Source organism: Schistocerca piceifrons, chromosome 1, assembly GCF_021461385.2.
Source record: "Schistocerca piceifrons isolate TAMUIC-IGC-003096 chromosome 1, iqSchPice1.1, whole genome shotgun sequence".
Classification (NCBI taxonomy): domain Eukaryota; kingdom Metazoa; phylum Arthropoda; class Insecta; order Orthoptera; family Acrididae; genus Schistocerca; species Schistocerca piceifrons.
In genome coordinates this window covers 924802171-924821252 of record NC_060138.1, presented here as the reverse complement: position 1 = coordinate 924821252, position 19082 = coordinate 924802171, and the positions used below count along the sequence as shown (strand labels likewise).

Here is a 19082-nt window from a genome sequence, read left to right as displayed (position 1 = left end):
TCTCAAAGACTGATTGTTGAAGTGTTGCATGATGAAGAACTGCATCCATATCATTAACTTTAACAAAATACTAGCAGTCAGAAGAATACATTCAAAAAGTACAGCTTTGTGAATGGCTTTTACACCAAGATGAGGATAACAAGAATTTTATGAATCATGTCATATGGACTGACAAACCTAGCTTCACTCGTGAAGGTATTTTTAACTTCCACAACAGTCATTATTGGTGAAACAGAACCCACAACTCACCTGAGAATGTGGCCTTCAGGACACTTTGGCATAAACCTTTGTGCTGGAATTATGGGAGGGGTTCTTTTGGTTCCTTGTCTACTGACAGACAAGCTGAATGCACCCCTGTATTATATGTTTCTTTGGAATACTTTGCCTGACACATCAGAAAACATTCCACTTTTATGTTTGGTGACATCTATAATTTCAGCATTATTGTGCATCACCACACTTTGGAATGAATGCATAATATTTAAATAAAGTGTTACCAGGGAAATAAATTGGTTATGGAGTTCCAACACTCTGGCATCCATGTTCCCCGGACCTCAATCCACAAGATTTTTATTTGTGGGAACACTTAAATGAATAAGTTTATAATAATCCATCCTGGATGTACACAACCTAATAGTTCATATATATGTCTCATCAGCAATGGTGGATGCAGTGTGCAAACTATGATCCAGTGAGTGGCAAAGTGTTTGCAAATGCAAGCTGGTTGCTTGAACATCTTCTCTAAAGTGAATGGTGCACATATATATATATGTAATGGTTCTGTGAAGATAAGGCTGGAAATCAAACATACCCAATGGATTAATTTACTGCAGAATAATGTGCAGTCTAGTGTAGCCTGACTATTTTGTTTTTTGGACCTCATTGAGTGCAGACATTGTTATTGTGTCCACTATTGTTTTCTATTGGTTTTATTAGTGCCATGTATGAAAGAAAGTGGTCATTTATGTCTGTAAGAAGTTCACTTTCTGCCCCAATGTTTAAATGAAAAGGTAACAGTAACAGAAATAAATACACAAGATACCACATTGTGGAGGTTTTAACTGAAAAAAAAGGGTGAACACAACTCAGACACTGGAAAGTCTGCATAACCTTTCCACATGACACTACCTTGTGTACCTAAGCTAATGGGACAGTTCTGGCATAGTACACAGTTCATGCTAACTGTTCTTGGCCACACTGCATGCAGTTACAGCATTGTCAGAGCCTTGTTTTGCCGTCCACCAAGTGAAACATTTTTTCCTCACCCTATAAAATTTATAAGTGTTTTGTGTAAATTGGCTGAAATATGATGAAATAAAGTCTCCTGCCACTGTGAAAATGATATTGCCATCTAGTGGTGAGTGGCAGAACTCCCTGGAATCATTGCATTTGAGATAAGTGTAAGGCTGCCGGACTGCAGCACCAGGCCAGCATAAGCTACTGTGACTTCCTAAATGATCTTTGATGAGGGACATTTAAGGTATAAATCTGATAATAACAGATTTTGTGGTGTAGATGAAATATTTAAGGGTTGCCACTACATTTTTCTGTCTGTAGGCGAAAGCTAACACCAAGAACTACTGTCGGGATTTTGACACTGTTTTTCTAATTGATAGACTGATTAATGAGAAAGGTTCTTGACTGTAATTATTTACTGCTATATCAGAAAGTCATTTGTAGATATTTAGTGATACCTTGCTAAGCCGAAGCAGGTTGGTAGTTTAGTCTAATTATTGGATAAAATTTCATCAATTCAAACATGAAACCTCAAAGTAAATGCTGTTTCCAGGCATATAGTGAAATGCGCAAACTACACCCACAATTAAAAGCTGCTTTTTACTCTTTCTGGGAAACTGGAAGCTGCTACATGTTGGTGTGCTGAGCAAACTACAAAGAACCCTGAAAAACATGCATTTAATTCCCAAAGTATACCAAATATAGCACAGCTTGTGACATCTGCCTGCTTTATCTCTTCATTTATTGTCCTCCTTGCTGACATTCTGTGTTGCTATACTGGCTGAAAAATGGGGGGGGGGGGGGGGGGGGGAGATGGAAGTCAAACACAGACTACTTTAAATGATGTAGCCGACAGGTGCATATTTGCATTTCACAGTTGTTTACTTTCTCTGTTCACAACCCCCCCACATACACATTTAATATGACCAGTGCACTACTGTTTAACTTTTGATAAGCTTAATTAATAGTTTGCAGGCGAACATCTACATACTGCTACAATAGTTTACTATTAAACATCTATGAGCAGTAAAATCTAACCACACAGTTCTTGAAGAATAACAAGGTACATATGGAACAGACACTGTCATTGTCTTAATGCACGGCCTAATAGTGTTACACTTATTTCATGGATGCATTGTTGTTGATCTAACCAGCACAAGTTTCTCATCTGAAACTCGGCCGTGGACTGACTGTCTCTTGATGAAAAATCAGGCCCTTATATATCCTCACAATAATAGGTACTGAAACTACACATTGTTCAAAGTTAAATTTACAGAAATTACGATTAAAACTCAACTCATTAAATTAACTGAATATGTTGAAAAATAGATTCTTTTTAACAGTTTCTTCTACTACAAGAGTTAGGCCAAATTATTTGTTTAAATGATGAAATTAACAGATATCATTATGCAAACAAACTTTTGATAAAACTGTTAATTACTTTGGAATTAATGAACGGCTGCTTTTGCTAGCATGTTTTCGAATAATGCTGAACAGAAACTTCAAGATTACTAGTATTTCGTCTTCCTAATGTTTATAATTAGTACAGAATTTATATTTGTTTATAAGTCAACAATAGAATTTAAGTTACCAAACAATTACTGATTTCACCCTATAATGACAGATGCTAACTAGGATTAAACAAAATAAATTAGAAAATCAATTACAAACATAAAACTAAGCACAAAATTAGATCTGGTGTTATATTCTTATAACCTGAGGGCCAACCTTTCTCTTTTATGAAAATGCTGATTATATTCACATATGTTAATGGTAATTAGTTAAAAGTGGAAAAACGAATTTAAGGAGGCAGATGGAAAACATGAGGGGAAGTAAAATTATCCCAGCTTTCTTTGTCACAAGCTCCACAGACAGTGCTTTTTCTTCCAAAAAAACCTTGCATGATAATTTCTCATTCATTTGACTTTAAGTAGCATATTCAGAGGGCAGTGTAAGGGGAGAGATGCGACAATGAGTATTAAGAGCTTTCTGAAACTCTTGTGAACCAGAGCCGACGTAACATACTTATGATGCTAAACAGCCTTCAGTATTTGGTTTTGGGTCAAATCACATGCAGAAAAACTGTAGTTGATTAATAATCACTAGTTCAGATCCACCATGAATAATGGCAACCTTAAGGAAATGGTGGGAAGGAATGGGAGAGAGAGCCATGTGTACTCAGTTGATACACCAGGGGGTGTTATTGCACAGAGAGGCTATCTCAGTAGTAATTAAAGTCATTTGTTAAAATTAGATGCAGAGTGGAGGGGAGGTACTGTCCACGGTACACAGTCAGAGTAAAGGAACTTCTAAAGAAACAGACCACTGGATAATAGTTGTAAAACAAAGCATAAAGCTAGAGATGGGGAGATACCAAATGAACACATTTGGCTGTCAAGAGGATGATGCAAGAAACCTACAATGGCTATTATAACATAACATTATCGCAGGATATGCCACATAACTCAAAGAAAGTCAGGTCTTGTATAAAGGCTAGTGTAGGCCACTTGTGGTATAAAAATTAGTGCCCAGACACTTCTTGACTTCTTGTTTCTTCTTCTCATTATCCTGTGTCTCCTCTTTTTTATACAAATTTTAAATGGAAAATGAACTTTTAGGACAATGTGCAAATGACAGCAACTATTGAAGTCATATACACAAATTAACATACGATAACTACTAAACATACCATAAGGATATTCTGATGGGAAATGAAACATTACAGTTACAGTGAAATTCTTAGTCTGTGTGTAGAGTCCCTACATTTTTTTTCATTCTCTTACTCAGTCTAAACACATATGCTTACACCACTTGAATCTAGCTTGAGTCTACACCTACCTCAAGAAACTTCAGTATTTGTTTATCTTTGTCCTTTCTGAAATTCAGGTACTCTCTTGTTACAACAGGTCAGCCTCCGTTAATTCTACAGACAATAGTTCTTTGTGTCAGTCTTCCTTCAGTTTGTTTGATCATACAGCAGCAAATTTGTGGATGGCTGAAAACTTATCTAAATAGTTACATCAAAATGAAATAAATCAAAAAAAAGTTTTGCATCACCTCGGTTCCCAGAGTTTTGAAATCTATAGAGAAAATTGGAATAGAGATCAACATAAACATAATTTTCGCCCTTTTTATTGCTCATGGAAACCACACATTGCATGTTGTACAACCACACAGCGAGACCATCAGATGTGGTGTTCCAGACTGCTGTACACACCAGTACCTCTAGTATCCAGTAGCATGTTCTTTTGCATTGATGCATGCCTGTATTCATTGTGGCATACTATCCACGAGTTCATCAAGGCACTGTTGGTCCAGATTGTCCCACTCCTCAATGTCAATTCAGCTTAGATCCCTCAGAGTGGTTGGTAGGTCACATCATCCATAAAAAGTCCTTTCCAATCCATCACAGGCATGTTTGATAGGGTTCATGTCTGGAGAACATACTGGCCACTCTAGTCGAGCAATGTCATTATCCTGAAGGAAGTATTTACAAGATGTGCATGATGGGAGCACGAATTGTCATCCATGAACATGAATGCCTCACCAAAGTTCTTTGTATGCTCCTTTGCCTTGGGCAGTTTGTATGCCACCTTTCTTTAGTGTGCTCTGTTCTTCGATGAGTAGTAGAGTATTGTTTGAAATCCAGGGATTCTTCACTTGAGGAGTCTTTGTAACCTGTTCAGGGAGAGATGAACTGATCATTTATTTCATTTTGTTCCATGTTTTGGGAGCTACTTCTTCCTCTGTTAATTTTTGAAGTTTACGTCTCATTCTTTCTCAAAATTCTTTGAGGCTAGTTTTATCTGTTAGACGAATCTGCCTTACTCTTTTCCTTTGGATCACTTTCAGTATTATCTTCATTTTTATATCCAGCATGATATGGTCACTGCCACAGTGTGCTCCAGGATAGGTCTTGCATTCTAGGACCGAAGTACACCAATGTTGTCTCACCAAAATGAAATAAATCTGATTTCTAACCCTATCACCTGGAGAAATCCATGTACATCGATACCATGGATGATGTTGAAAGAGGGTATTACAGACAGATAAGTTGTTATTCCTGCAAAATTCCATAGCCACTCCCCACATTGATTTCTCACTCCTAGGCTGTGAAGTCCAACCACAGATCTCATGTGCCCATCATCTACAGTCTCACCTGTCTTTGCATAAAAGTCACCTTGGTGACTAATATTTCCTTTTTGGGTATCTTTCTGATAGTATTTTCTAGCAGCTCATAGAATTCATGTATTTCTATGTCTGATGAAGCTGCTGTGGGAGTATAAACTTGAATGATGTTGATATTGCATGGAGTAGCTTTCATTTTAATCGAGATTATTCTGTCGCACACAGGCTAATAGCCAAAGATAGCATTACAGAGGTTCTTAGGAATAACTATAGCAATGCTATTTCTACTCATATCCTCAAATCTGGAAAAACACACTATATTCTTTGCTGGAGTCGTGAAGTGGCCACATCCTCTCCATTGTCACTTATTATTATGCTATTACATTTTTATTGATTACTCAGAAAAGGTGTGTACAAGAGAGGTTTTTGTTTGAAGCACTTTATTTTGTTTAGAGCTACAGTCAAACAAATGTCCAGTATAATGCTGTCTCCCGATAAAAATATATACACCAAAAAAACACTTAACAGATCATGGTTTGTTACATTATTTTTCTAAGTATTAATAAGATGTCTGCTTCTTCAAAGCTGTACATATCTGAAAATTGTTAATTCAGACTATAGTTTAGATAATTCAATGAAATGCAGGCTACTCCGTAACTGACTGGTTGGGCTACATCATGGGGCGCAGATAGATAGAGGCGTACCACAACTAATAGGATTAAAAATAATAAGCTCTATGGTGACTCCCCACATTTAAACATAGTTCTGCAGAATACTGCTTAGTTCATTAATGAAGATCACTTTTATTCTGTAAATTATTACTACTCTGGTGAATGTGTAGCTAGGTCCAGTAATATTTTGATGACAGGTTATCTGTTACAGTTCCCAGTTATCAAGAGCATGTGCTTGACTTCAAACCATTAAGTGAACATGAATATACTCCATAGTGCAACTGTTCCATGTACATTATCCTTGGACTGAGAAGAAAGGATTTCTATATGAAATGCGAGACTGCAATTAAAATTAATCTGCAAACATGAGTTTAACACATACACAGTTGTAGATGATAAGTAGTAGCAAGTGTCAGTATGTAATTTAAACAAAAGTTTTGTGAGCAAGAAGGATGCTGAGACCTGTTACTGTTACAAAAATGTCATTATAAGGCTGAATGAAGTAAAATATTGTTTAAATTGTGAAGAGAAATCAGTGAACATAAACACCAAGTTCTAAGTGTGGAAATTACAAGTGACTTGACTACTAATTATGTTAATGTTTGAACTGCTGATAGGGTTTCATCAAAACACATGTCTTCACACACAGAATGGTTTTCAGTATTTAAACCACTGTACAGTATGAATTTCTTGTTCTAAAGGAAGATAATTCAGTTGTCTATGCTGAAGGTATTGGATCAGTCAAGTTATCACTTAACTCATGAGGTGACTTTTCTGTAACATATACCATGAGGTGGGGTCTCTGGGACCTCTTTGTTTAAACTGAGATTTAAGGCAAAAATCATTTGAAATTTTTAATTTATGCTATATAACATTTATTTTTACAATTATTTAAGTGTTGTTTAAATGCTTCTAGTTTATTTTATTGCACTAAATGCCTGCAGCATTTTACTATTTATGAGTGTTACAGAATATTGTTTTGCATTTTGCATGAAAAATAATGAATACCACAAAATTACTGAAGAAAAAATCAAATAATGGAAAATCCAGGATGGAATGTAACAATATTATCAAAAGGATATTTGCTATTCATCATATAGCAAAGATGCTGAGTTGAAGATAGGCACAACAAAAACACTGTCAGAAAGTGAGCTATTGGCTAACAAGGCATTCATCAAAAATAGACAACATACACACACATTTGTGCATAAAAATTCCACATGATAGGTACAAAAAGAAAGTCTGCCAAATTGACATTCATTGCTGGGAACTACATTTTTATCACTACTCAGAACACATTTAATTTTAACCGATACTTTAAGTATTTCATTGAAGAAACAGACAGATCCTCATCACAACTTTCCTGAAGTTCTTCCTCTGAATGATACTCTTGTTTGATAGCAGAACTGTGATCACTGGCTAATTTAAAATCATCACCTTTTTTGTTTATTTCTTGATCTATATCACTGACATGATCCTCAAAAAATGGTTGAAATGGCTCTGACCACTATGGGACTTAACTGCTGTGGTCATCAGTCCCCTAGAACTTAGAACTACTTAAACTTAACTAACCTAAGGATATCACACACGTCCATGCCCAAGGCAGGATTCGAACCTGTGACAGTAGCGGTCGTGCAGTTCCAGACCATAGCGCCTAGAACCGCTCAGCCACTCCGGCCGGCACACCATCCTCGACAGACTGACTAACAACTTCATCAAACTCAGGAAAGTTAAAAATGACACATTCGTGACAGCACATTTTCAGCTACCGGTATACAATACAGTACTGAAGAAAATAGGTACATAGTTCACAAGGTGCAGTCTAGGAGACTACAACACCCATGAATAACGTATGTCAACAATAAATACAGAAGGCAATAATGTGATTGGCAACAAAACATCTTAGGCTTGGCATTTTAAGGACAGTAGGGGGTGTATAGAAGCATTCCACCACAACTGGTCTTGATGAGTGACTTTGAAAATTTTTGCACGGTCTAAGAGACCACACCTCATGAATTAAGAATGAAATTACAATTAAATCAATACCATTAGCTGCTGATGGACATTGATATACATCAACAGGGACAGTTGAAAATGTGTGCCCCGACCGGGACTCAAACCCGGGATCTCCTGCTTACATGGCAGATGCTCTATCCATCTGAGCCACCAAGGGCACAGAGGATAGTGTGACTGCAGAGATTTATCACTGGCTTTCTCCATATGAGACCCACATTCTCAACTTATAGTCCACACACTACATTCGTAGTGCCCCTGCCGTTATACCCATTACTCGCGGCAGACAAGCCACTGAGTCCCATAAGAGTTCAGGCAAATCGTGTGCATCCACACTGAAGAAGGTCGTCAGCCAGTTAGTCTTACATGATATGAAGATGGCATCTGTTCTTTCAGATATGTCCGAAAGAACACATGCCATCTTCATATCGTTTAAGGCTAACCCGCTGACGACCTTTTTCAGTGTGGATTCATATCATGAATTAAGGGTTAAATGCACTAGTAAATGGTGTATTGGAACCTCATTCCACAAATCATACATTAAATGTATGTGGTTTGAGGAAAAATATTTTTACAGCGAGAGCAGCAGCCAGTAAAGATTTAAAAATTACATTTAACAACAATGAAATTGAGGTACTTAGTGACAGGCCGTTGGCAGTTGATAGAAAATCTGAAATGTGAGTGTTACAGACTATTGTTTTGCATTTTGCTTGAAAAATAATGAATAACACAAAATGACTAAAGAAAAAAACCAAACAATGGAAAATCCAGGAGGAATGTAACAATATTATCAACAGGATAGTTGCTATTCATTATATAGTGGAGATGCTGAGTTGAAGGAAGACAGGCACAACAAAAACACTGTCAGAAAGTGAGCTATTGGCTAACAAGGCATTTATCAAAAATAGACTACATACACGCACACACTCATCCAAACACAACTCACTTGCGCATGACCACAGTCTCTGGCAGCTGAAGCCAGACTGCAAACAGCAGCGCATGATGAGAGAGGCAGGAGGTGGGGTAAAGAGGAGGCTGGGGTGGGGAGAGGGTGGGATAGCAGGGTAGGGTGGGGGACAGCAAAGTGCTGCTTGTGTGATTGTACAGGGACCAGCTGGAGAGAGGCTAGGGCAGGTAGGTGCAGTCAGGAGGTTAGATGGAGGGTGAAGGTGAGTCGGGAGTTTAACAGAAAAAGAGAAAAGTAAAAATACTGAGGGTGTATTGGTGGAATAGAGGGCTGTGTAGTGCTTGAATGGGAACAGGGAGGGGGCCAGATGGCCAACGACAAAGACTGAAAATGGAAATGAGCGTATGGCATCATTGGCAGGGAGGCCCCATGCAGGGAAGTTCGGTCGCCAAGTGCAAGTCTTATATCAGTCAACGTCACATTGAACAACTTGTTGGTGGGATAGATCCAGATGGCACAGGCAGTGAAGTAATCATTAAACTGAAGACTGTCTTGTTGTTGGGCAGCTTGCTCAGCAACAGGGTAGTCCAGCTGCATTTTGTCCAAAGTTTGTTGGTGGCCATTAATATGGACAGACAGCTTGCTGGTTGCTATGCCCAAGCAGAATGCAGCACAGTGGTTGCAGCTTAGCTTGTAGATCACATTACTGTTTCACAGGTAGCCCTTCCTCTGATCCAATAGGTGATGTTTGGATGGTGGTGGGAGGATGTATGGGACAGATCTTGCATCTAGGTCTATTACACGGAAATGACCCATGTGGCAAGGGGTTGGGAGCAGAGATGAGGATATTGTGTAGCCCGGAGTGTGATGGAATACCACTGTGGGAAGGTTGGGAAGGATAGTGGGTAGGACATTTCTCATTCCAGGGCATGACGAGATAGTTGAAGCCCTTGTGGATAATGTAATTCAGTTGCTCCAGTCCTGGCTGGCACTGGGTCACTAGGGAAATGCTCCTCTGTGGCCAGACAGTGGGACTTCAAGAGGTGGTGGGTGACTGGAAAGATAAGACAGGGGAGACCTGTTTTTGTACAAGGTTGGATGGATAATTATGGTTTGTCAAGGCCTCAGTGAGACCCTTGGTGTATTTCTTTTTGTTGTGCTCGTCTGTAATTTGCATCTCCACTGTATGGTGACTAGCAACTATACTTTTCATAAAGTGACTAAAGACATAGATATGTAATGTAATCAATTTCATGAGAAAATGATGATGAAGTCATTCTAGTTTCCCATGATAGATCAGAAACTCAATTAGCAGACATAGTCAAAAAAGTGTTTTCAAAATAAAAGCTCCAAGGAAATTGCAAATAATTATTAACTGTGCCTTTAAAATCAGCAAACGAGGGTGGGAGTGTTGTGGAGCATAGCTTGTTGTGCTGATATCTTGTGCCTGTATACAATATGCCTATATACAATGTTTTAGTTCTTTTGCTTTAATTTTGTTTCATAAACTGAATGTAATAGCTTAAGAAAGCCACAATGTACACATAAGTGAGAATTCACCTCCACCTCATATTAACACGCCAGTATCCTAAGAATAGTATAAGATGCAAATGAATTAACTTATCATAGTTCTGATGGAAGAGTCTCATGTAGTCAACTTGATGCCTTAGGGGCAGTTTTAATGATTTCTGTGTCTTTTATCATTGAATACCTTGAATTGTTTCACATCTCTTAAGGTTCACCTTCTTGATAAGATCTACAGAACATGATGAATGAATAAGTGAAAGTGTTTCAATTAAGATATTTGTGTTTCTAATGATACTATTTTTTTTTTTTTTGCTGATGTTAGCAATCATTATTGACTGCATATACATCTCTGGTGAATTGCAGTTTCATTAATATTATTTTTCATCAAAGTACATTCAACAACTGATTTCTGTTGAGCTTGAATATTAACGAATCAACTGAAGTAGAAATTGAGACAGCATGGAAAATGGTTTAGGCATGAATAACAGTCACAAATGGGATGCAAACTGTAGTTGGATATTTCTATCATTCATCAGACTCAGCCACAGATTAAACTTCAGTCTTTACAGAAAACGTTCATTACCTTCCTTATATCTACTCAAAGCATACTGTAATTCATTTTAATCATCTGACAGTTGATTGGGGAGCCTCTTGTCATAAGTAGTGAATAAGAGAACAACCCCCTACAAAATGAGTTATAAAAGCTTTGTCTGAAGATTACCTAGAACAAATCGTCTGGCACCAAACTCAAGGAGTGATGAAAATACATTTATCTTTATGCTAACAAACAGATTTGATCTTTTTGAGAATGCACATATAGCAACAGTAATCAATGATCATGAAGCAATTGTAGTAACAATAAACATTAGGTTTACAAGGTTAGAAAAATAAGCAGAAAAATGTACATACTTAATAAAATGGATAAGGAGTAGGTTACTCAATTATCAGGTGGGAGCTACAATAATTTGTTTCAGGCAGTGAACATGTAGAAGAACTGGAATTTTTTAAAATAACCTGTGACTAGCAGAATAATTGAAGAAGCTTCCTAAGAAACAGAGTCTGCTTCACAATAGATATAACATTATGAATAAATTAGCAGATGCACAACTGTTAATAGAAATGTACTCAGCTATGAGAAGGTCCATGCATGAAGCCTTCAGTAACTACCATAACAAGATACCATCACATTATCTGTCTCGAATGTCCCTTTACAGTGGAAATTCGAGGAATTTTGTTGTCATTAATAGGCTGTACCACTGTTAGGAAGAGGAGCATAGTAATCAGGAAAGTGGTCTTGTAAAGTTGCTTAAATCACTAAAACTCAATTAGGCTCCAGGGTCTGATGTCATTCCTGTAATGTTCTATGCAGAGCTTGTGAGTGAATTAGCTCTGCTCTCTACCATAACTTACCATAGATCCGTCAAACAGAAACATGCACCCCACAATTGTAAAAGAGATCAGGTTACACCCATCTACAAAAGAAGTAAACCTGACCCACAGAACTACCATCTGGCATCAGTCGCATGTGTATGTAACAGAGTCCTGTAATATAAAAAGAGTTCAAATATGACCTACCTGGAACAAAATAACTTCCATGAAAATCTGCTATGAATCTGAAAACATTGATATTGTGAGACCCAATTCATGAGGAGTAGAATGACTTTTTTTCGGGGCGGGGGGAGGGGGTGGGGGTGGGGGGAACCAAGCAGTAAGGTCATCAGCCCTTTCAGATTATGGAAGGACTCCCACCTTGTTGTTGTTGTTGTGGTCTTCAGTCCTGAGACTGGTTTGATGCAGCTCTCCATGCTACTCTATCCTGTGCGAGCTTCTTCATCTCCCAGTACCTACTGCAACCCACATCCTTCTGAATCTGCTTAGTGTATTCATCTCTTGGTCTCCCACTACAATTTTTACCCTCCACCCTACCCTCCAATACTAAATTGGTGATCCCTTGATGCCTCAGAACATGTCCTACCAACCGATCCCTTCTTCTAGTCAAGTTGTGCCACAGACTTCTCTTCTCCCCAATCCTATTCAATACTTCCTCATTAGTTATGTGATCTACCCATCTAATCTTCAGCATTCTTCTTTAGCACCACCTCATGCTCTTCATAAATGATTCCCTCAGTTCTACAGACCTAAGAAATCAGGTTGATTTGGTGTTTATAAACGTTTCAAAAGTCTCTGATACAAAGCCACATTCTTTCCTTTCATATATCTAACCAGCTTTGGGAATGGGTCTAAAATTTTCTGGTAGGTAAAATCCAGTACATCATCATATATGGAGAAACATTTACAAATACTGGAGTTGTAAGACATCTGCTATTATATTATACATTAACAATTTAGTCGATATTGGCAGATGCAATTCCTGATTTTTTACAAACAATGAAATTACCTGTAAGGAAGTTCTACATAGTGAAAATTCCACTATAATCAGTCAGATCTCAACAAAATATTTTGTTTTGCATAAAGGCTGATAACTAGCTGTTGATGCAAAACTGGAATCCTTTGAGTAGTCATTCTACAATTTGGGAGTAACAATGTGCAGAGATATTAAGTGAAATTATCAGTGTTGCACCATGGCTTCTCTTGTCCTGGAGGTGGACACCCATGACCAAATTAGCAAAATATATCACTGCAGCCTGAAGCAAGCGACATAAGGGAGTGAAGCAGATAGGAGCTGGTTAGGCATTCTTTTACAAGAAGCTACATGTGGGCTGTTCTGACACTGCAGAAATAGCCACCTGGGCAACATGATAGGTGAAGTTCCCACACATCCAAGTTGTGATGATGCACCCAGAACTGTAGCTCTACTGATGCAGCAGAAAGATAGAAGTCAACCAGAGCTGCTTGTGATCTGACTGGCATATGACCAAACCTTCTGCTGTGGCTTTGTTATGGTTTACATGATGGAAAATAATGCATTTTCAGATCATTTGCACACTCTACTATGGCTGGTATGCCTTGTGCCCACACAGTTTACTTCTGGAACCCACCATCACTGCTGCCCACACTGGGGTAGCTGGTTCACCTCTGCACTCTTATGTATTGAACCATTCACCTTCACTGTCAATATGACCAGCTTGAATGGACACCACCATAGAAGCCTCCATCAAGTGTTGGGACCTGACTTTGCATTTTTCCACCTGTCAGAATGCTGACAGTATGACTCTTTCTTGCCAATGGTCTACTAGCACTGTAAGGAATCTGCATAGGTGGCTTGCTGAATTCACTGCTTTCACCACACTCCAGGGTAGATGCTCAACCCTGGCTGCTGACACTGATAACACAACTGCTGTATCTGTTGGAAAAATGCAATGTCTCTCTCAGTCTACTGACCTTATCAGCAGACGTCCTTGTTAATCAACTCCCTCCATCACAATAAACCATAGTGAGGTGCCTGAATTATGTGAAATCCTGACACCCTGCTAAAACTGGCATCAGAGGTGCTGCCATTGCTGCATATATAGACCCAGTGGTATGTGGGGCAAAGCAACAATTCACTAGTAGGAGGCTGGGAAACTACAGTTCATATATAAACGAAAATGCATACAGAACCCTTTTGTGGCCCATACTTTTATACTACTCAAGTTTTTGTATACTGAGGCAGACACTCAAAGGGAGACAATGTACATATTTTCAGACCCTTATTCTCATGACATTAACTATAAACATTATTCAGTTTTCAATGGACCTATCTCACATGGATCATTCACATAAAATTAGACACATAACAGCTTGTAAACAAATATACAAGCAGTCATCTTTTACACAGTCCATTCATGAATGAAACAGAAGCCTTATTGCACAATCCAGTCAAACAAACATGACCACCTGTCAATAGCTTGAATAACCACCTTTTGCAGTGTGGACATGGAGGAAGAGAGTCACTGAGTTTCCTGAAAGTACCAACAGGGGAATAAAGACATGCTGACTCCATTGCATGGACAGCTGCACTAGGTTTCTTGGTTGATGATCGATGGTATGAGCAGCCTGATCAAGGTGGTCCCACAGAGTCTCAGTTCAGTTTATGCCCAGGGAGTTTGGTGGCCAGGGGAGTATGGGAAACTCAGCCTGGTGTTCTTTCAAACATGGATGTATGCTGCAAGCTGTGTGTTGATCCATTGTGCCCTCCAGAATGACCGGTTCATCCAGAGAATGCTATAGAGACATTCCCCAGACCATAGTACTCCTTCCTCTGTCGTGGATCCTTCCAATGATTGTTGCAGGGCGATACACACCAACAGCCATCTGAAAAAGCTTGGACAGTCAGTCTTCAATTGGCATGCACAGTTTCATTATTATTACTGATATGAGCATTGTCAGTGGACATCAAAGGGCATCCTGAATGAGCATCATCTTTAGCTTCTGTCTGGCCATTTTTAAACTATGTGATCCATTTATAACACTGAGTATAGCTTAACGATTCATCAACATAGTTTGAGTTTCATGCAAAATTTAATACAGATGCATTGCTCCTCTAACTTTGCCATCTCAAAAGTCACAAACTGTGTGACACAATGTTCTACTCAATACAGCACTGAACAATAACTAAGAGACATAGAACAATGAAACTTCCAGCAGTTACACATTAAACATAGGTGAGTGCAGAGAAGTCAACCGCATTTTGCTCCAACACACCATTGGCACAAAACTTTGAATGTTCCAGAATTTTTTGAATAGACCTCATACAGCACCCACACTTCTCTACATAACCAAATTTGCTACTCATTCTTGCTTCAAAATGTTTACTGCAAACAGATTCTTTTTTTTAGTCAAGTTGTGCCACAAATTTGTTTTCTCTGGAATTCACTTTATTACATACCCATTAGTTACCCAATCTACTCATCTAAACTTCAGCATTCTTTGCCTACTGTTCTCTACTTCTCTCTGCCACCTGTTGTCCACATACTGCCTCCATTACATGTCATTCAGTACTCATAACTGCAGACTGGTTTTATACAAGCTGTGCATAACCTTTTATTCATTGTATTTTATAACTGCTACCTTTGGAATGTCAAAATCTGTATTTTGGTCACCATTACCAAAAGCATTCTCTAAATCTCCAAATGTCATTAATATAGGTTTGACTTTTTCAGTTTACATCTGTAACGTCAATTTTAGTGTCAGTATTGCCTGTTTGGTTCCTCTCCCCCCCCCTCCCCCTCCTAATTATTCAATTTGGTACTTTGCATTCATGACTTAGTAAGGCAATGACTCAGTAATATTCTCACCCATCAACATCACTCTTCTGTGGAACTAGAATTGTTGTATTCTTATTGATGGCTGAAAGCATTTCATCTGTCTTATACCAGCATATCTTGCATACCAATTTTTATTGATCTTTTTTTATGTTTCCAAAGAATCTCAATAATTCTCATGCAATATCATCTATTACAGATGTCTTGTTTTGACTGAGTTCTTTCAGTGTTCTTTCAAATTCTTCCCACATTAGCATATTTCCCACATCTTCTCTTTCCATAACATCATCTTCAATTTATTTCCTCCATATCTTTCAGACAGCTCAAAGTGTTTCTGGAGAAGATAAATTTGTTAACAGTGAATATAAACTAAAGGGTTAGGAAGTCTTTGCTGAAGTCTGGGGTGTAGCCTTTTATGGGAATGAAATGCCAAGAAGAGATTAGAAGTTTTTGAAGATGATTCTACAGAAGGATGCTGAAAATTAGATTTGTATATTGTGTAACCAATGATGAAGTACTGAATAAGACAGGTGAAAAAATATTGCAGTGTAACTTGACTAAAAGAGGGGATCAGTTAAAAAGAAACGTCCTGAGACATCAGGGGGTCATTAATATAGTATTGGGTATTGGTATGTGGGTGTGTGTGTGTGTGTGAGGGGAGGGGTGGGTTAATTGCAGAGGGATACCAAGAGATGCCTACAATAAGCAGGTTCAAATGGATGTGGGTTGCTACAGTTATTCAGAGATGGAGAGCACAGCACAGGATAGAGTAGTATGGAGAGCTGCATCAAACCAGTGTTCTGAGGGAACAATAACAGCAGTTTCCCCTTTGTTTCAGCTCTATGCTGTACAACATAGTAAGGGCATGCTGCAAGACCAATTTAGTCAATCATTCAGACTACTGCCCCTGGAGCAATTGAAAAGGCTGATAACAGTCTTTAGGAACCATATCTTAACCTGGAAGCTCTAAAGCTACCATTCTGGTATAGTTGCACCTGAGGTGCAGTCATTTATATCATTGAAGGATATATGCCTCTCTGCTGCGGATCGTGGTAAAATTTAAAAATTTTCAGCTGAAAATTAGCTGCACATATTTAATAGTCTCCTCAACTGACTTCTATGAGGAGGACCCAGTTTCAATTCCTGGTACTGCCAAGGAGTTTTTCTTGGCAGAAGGTCTGGAATTGGATCCACACAGTCTTGTGATGCCACTTGAGGAGCTATTTGAATGAAAAGTAGCAGCTCCTAGGCATACAAAACCAAAAATGGTTGGAAGAAATGTGTGCTAACCTCAAGGCTTCTGTACCATGTATGAATGACACAGTGGCCGTCGGCACACTACATGATCCTCTGGGCCTGATCACACAGTTATTGATTTCATTAACTTTTTTTTTAGATATTTTATACATGCAGAATGCATAGCTACTGGCTAGCTATGTTCACTGAACATAACACACCCCTGACGTTAGTGTGAAATACTTCATCTGACACTAAACAGTTACCACAGGAAGTGGATTTAAACTATGTCACCACCAATGCTATAAAGCCCTTCATTGTTCATAATTAAAAACTAACAGTACTTGCTGTCTCCATATCTGTGCAATTCAAAGGACAAAGTGTAAAGACAGCTTCATAGAATATTGTACCGTGCCATTCTCAACTCTCCTTCGTAATACTTTGGTGTCATTACAGAAGCATATGTCTTCACTTCATTTATCTTCCCAGTTTAATTCATTTTTCACTCTGCACTGTTAAGATCTGTTCAGGGTAGAAATCTAAATGGATTATATCAGACACTATAATTTGTAACCTTATCACGCAACTTCAACAAAATAAAAATTGAGTGTATGTAGAATTAATAGAGATAATAGTCATGCACTAAGTATAACATTATGTGTAAAATGTGTTGGTGTCTGGATAATGGACAAACTAAGATGTAGTCAGCACACTAAGCATTCCATCATGTTTTGCACTCAGAAGTATCTTTGTCTGTGCTGTCTTTCATACAGTAATTTATTCATTATGTGGCATTAGCATATTTCATCAAAATATAAGAGGTATTAGAGATAAAGTTAGTGAAGAGCTTATACAGCTTTACCATGATACAGATCAGCTTTCTGGTTTTCAAGGAGTTTTTTGCAGAGTATGGGGAGTGGCGATGCACATAAAAAACAGTATTCCATTTGAGTTCGTAGATGTATCGTGGCACGGCACTAAACAGGTATTTGAATGTTCTGCAGGGGCAGCTGAATTTAGTGAAACTAAACTCCTAATTGTTGTTATTTGTAGGTCCCCTAACTCTGACTTCAGAGCAGTGGTGGCTCATGAGTATACATTCTGGGTATTCACAATTTTTTATATTCAAATAAATTGGAGACTGTGAAATTAATATTATCTGCTGTACAACAGTTATGCTTATCAACAAGTATATACCACTACAGCCACTTCCAATAATACACTCCTGGAAATTGAAATAAGAACACCGTGAATTCATTGTCCCAGGAAGGGGAAACTTTATTGACACATTCCTGGGGTCAGATACATCACATGATCACACTGACAGAACCACAGGCACATAGACACAGGCAACAGAGCATGCACAATGTCGGCACTAGTACAGTGTATATCCACCTTTCGCAGCAATGCAGGCTGCTATTCTCCCATGGAGACGATCGTAGAGATGCTGGATGTAGTCCTGTGGAATGGCTTGCCATGCCATTTCCACCTGGCGCCTCAGTTGGACCAGCATTCGTGCTGGACGTGCAGACCGCGTGAGACGACGCTTCATCCAGTCCCAAACATGCTCAATGGGGGACAGATCCGGAGATCTTGCTGGCCAGGGTAGTTGACTTACACCTTCTAGAGCACGTTGGGTGGCACGGGATACATGCGGACGTGCATTGTCCTGTTGGAACAGCAAGTTCCCTTGCCGGTCTAGGAATGGTAGAACGATGGGTTCGATGACGGTTTGGATGTACCGTGCACTATTCAGTGTCCCCCGGCCGATCACCAGTGGTGTACGGCCGGTGTAGGAGATCGCTCCCCACACCATGATGCCGGGTGTTGGCCCTGTGTGCCTCGGTCGTATGCAGTCCTGATTGTGGCGCTCACCTGCACGGCACCAAACACGCATACGACCATCATTGGCACCAAGGCAGAAGCGACTCTCATCGCTGAAGACGACACATCTCCATTCGTCCCTCCATTCACGCCTGTCGCGACACCACTGGAGGCGGGCTGCACGATGTTGGGGTGTGAGCGGAAGATGGCCTAATGGTGTGCGGGACCATAGCCCAGCTTCATGGAGACGGTTGCGAATGGTCCTCGCCGATACCCCAGGAGCAACAGTGTCCCTAATTTGCTGGGAAATGGCGGTGCGGTCCCCTACGGCACTGC

The 19082-nt window shown here is 39.1% G+C and overlaps 1 non-coding gene across 1 annotated transcript; it reads right to left on the bottom strand.

Annotated features, from left to right (window-relative positions):
• Positions 1-8134: 8134 nt before the first annotated feature.
• Positions 8135-8209, bottom strand: Trnat-ugu. The gene has a single exon. It is a non-coding gene; the product is annotated as a tRNA-Thr (tRNA).
• Between the last annotated feature and the right edge of the window lie 10873 nt (positions 8210-19082).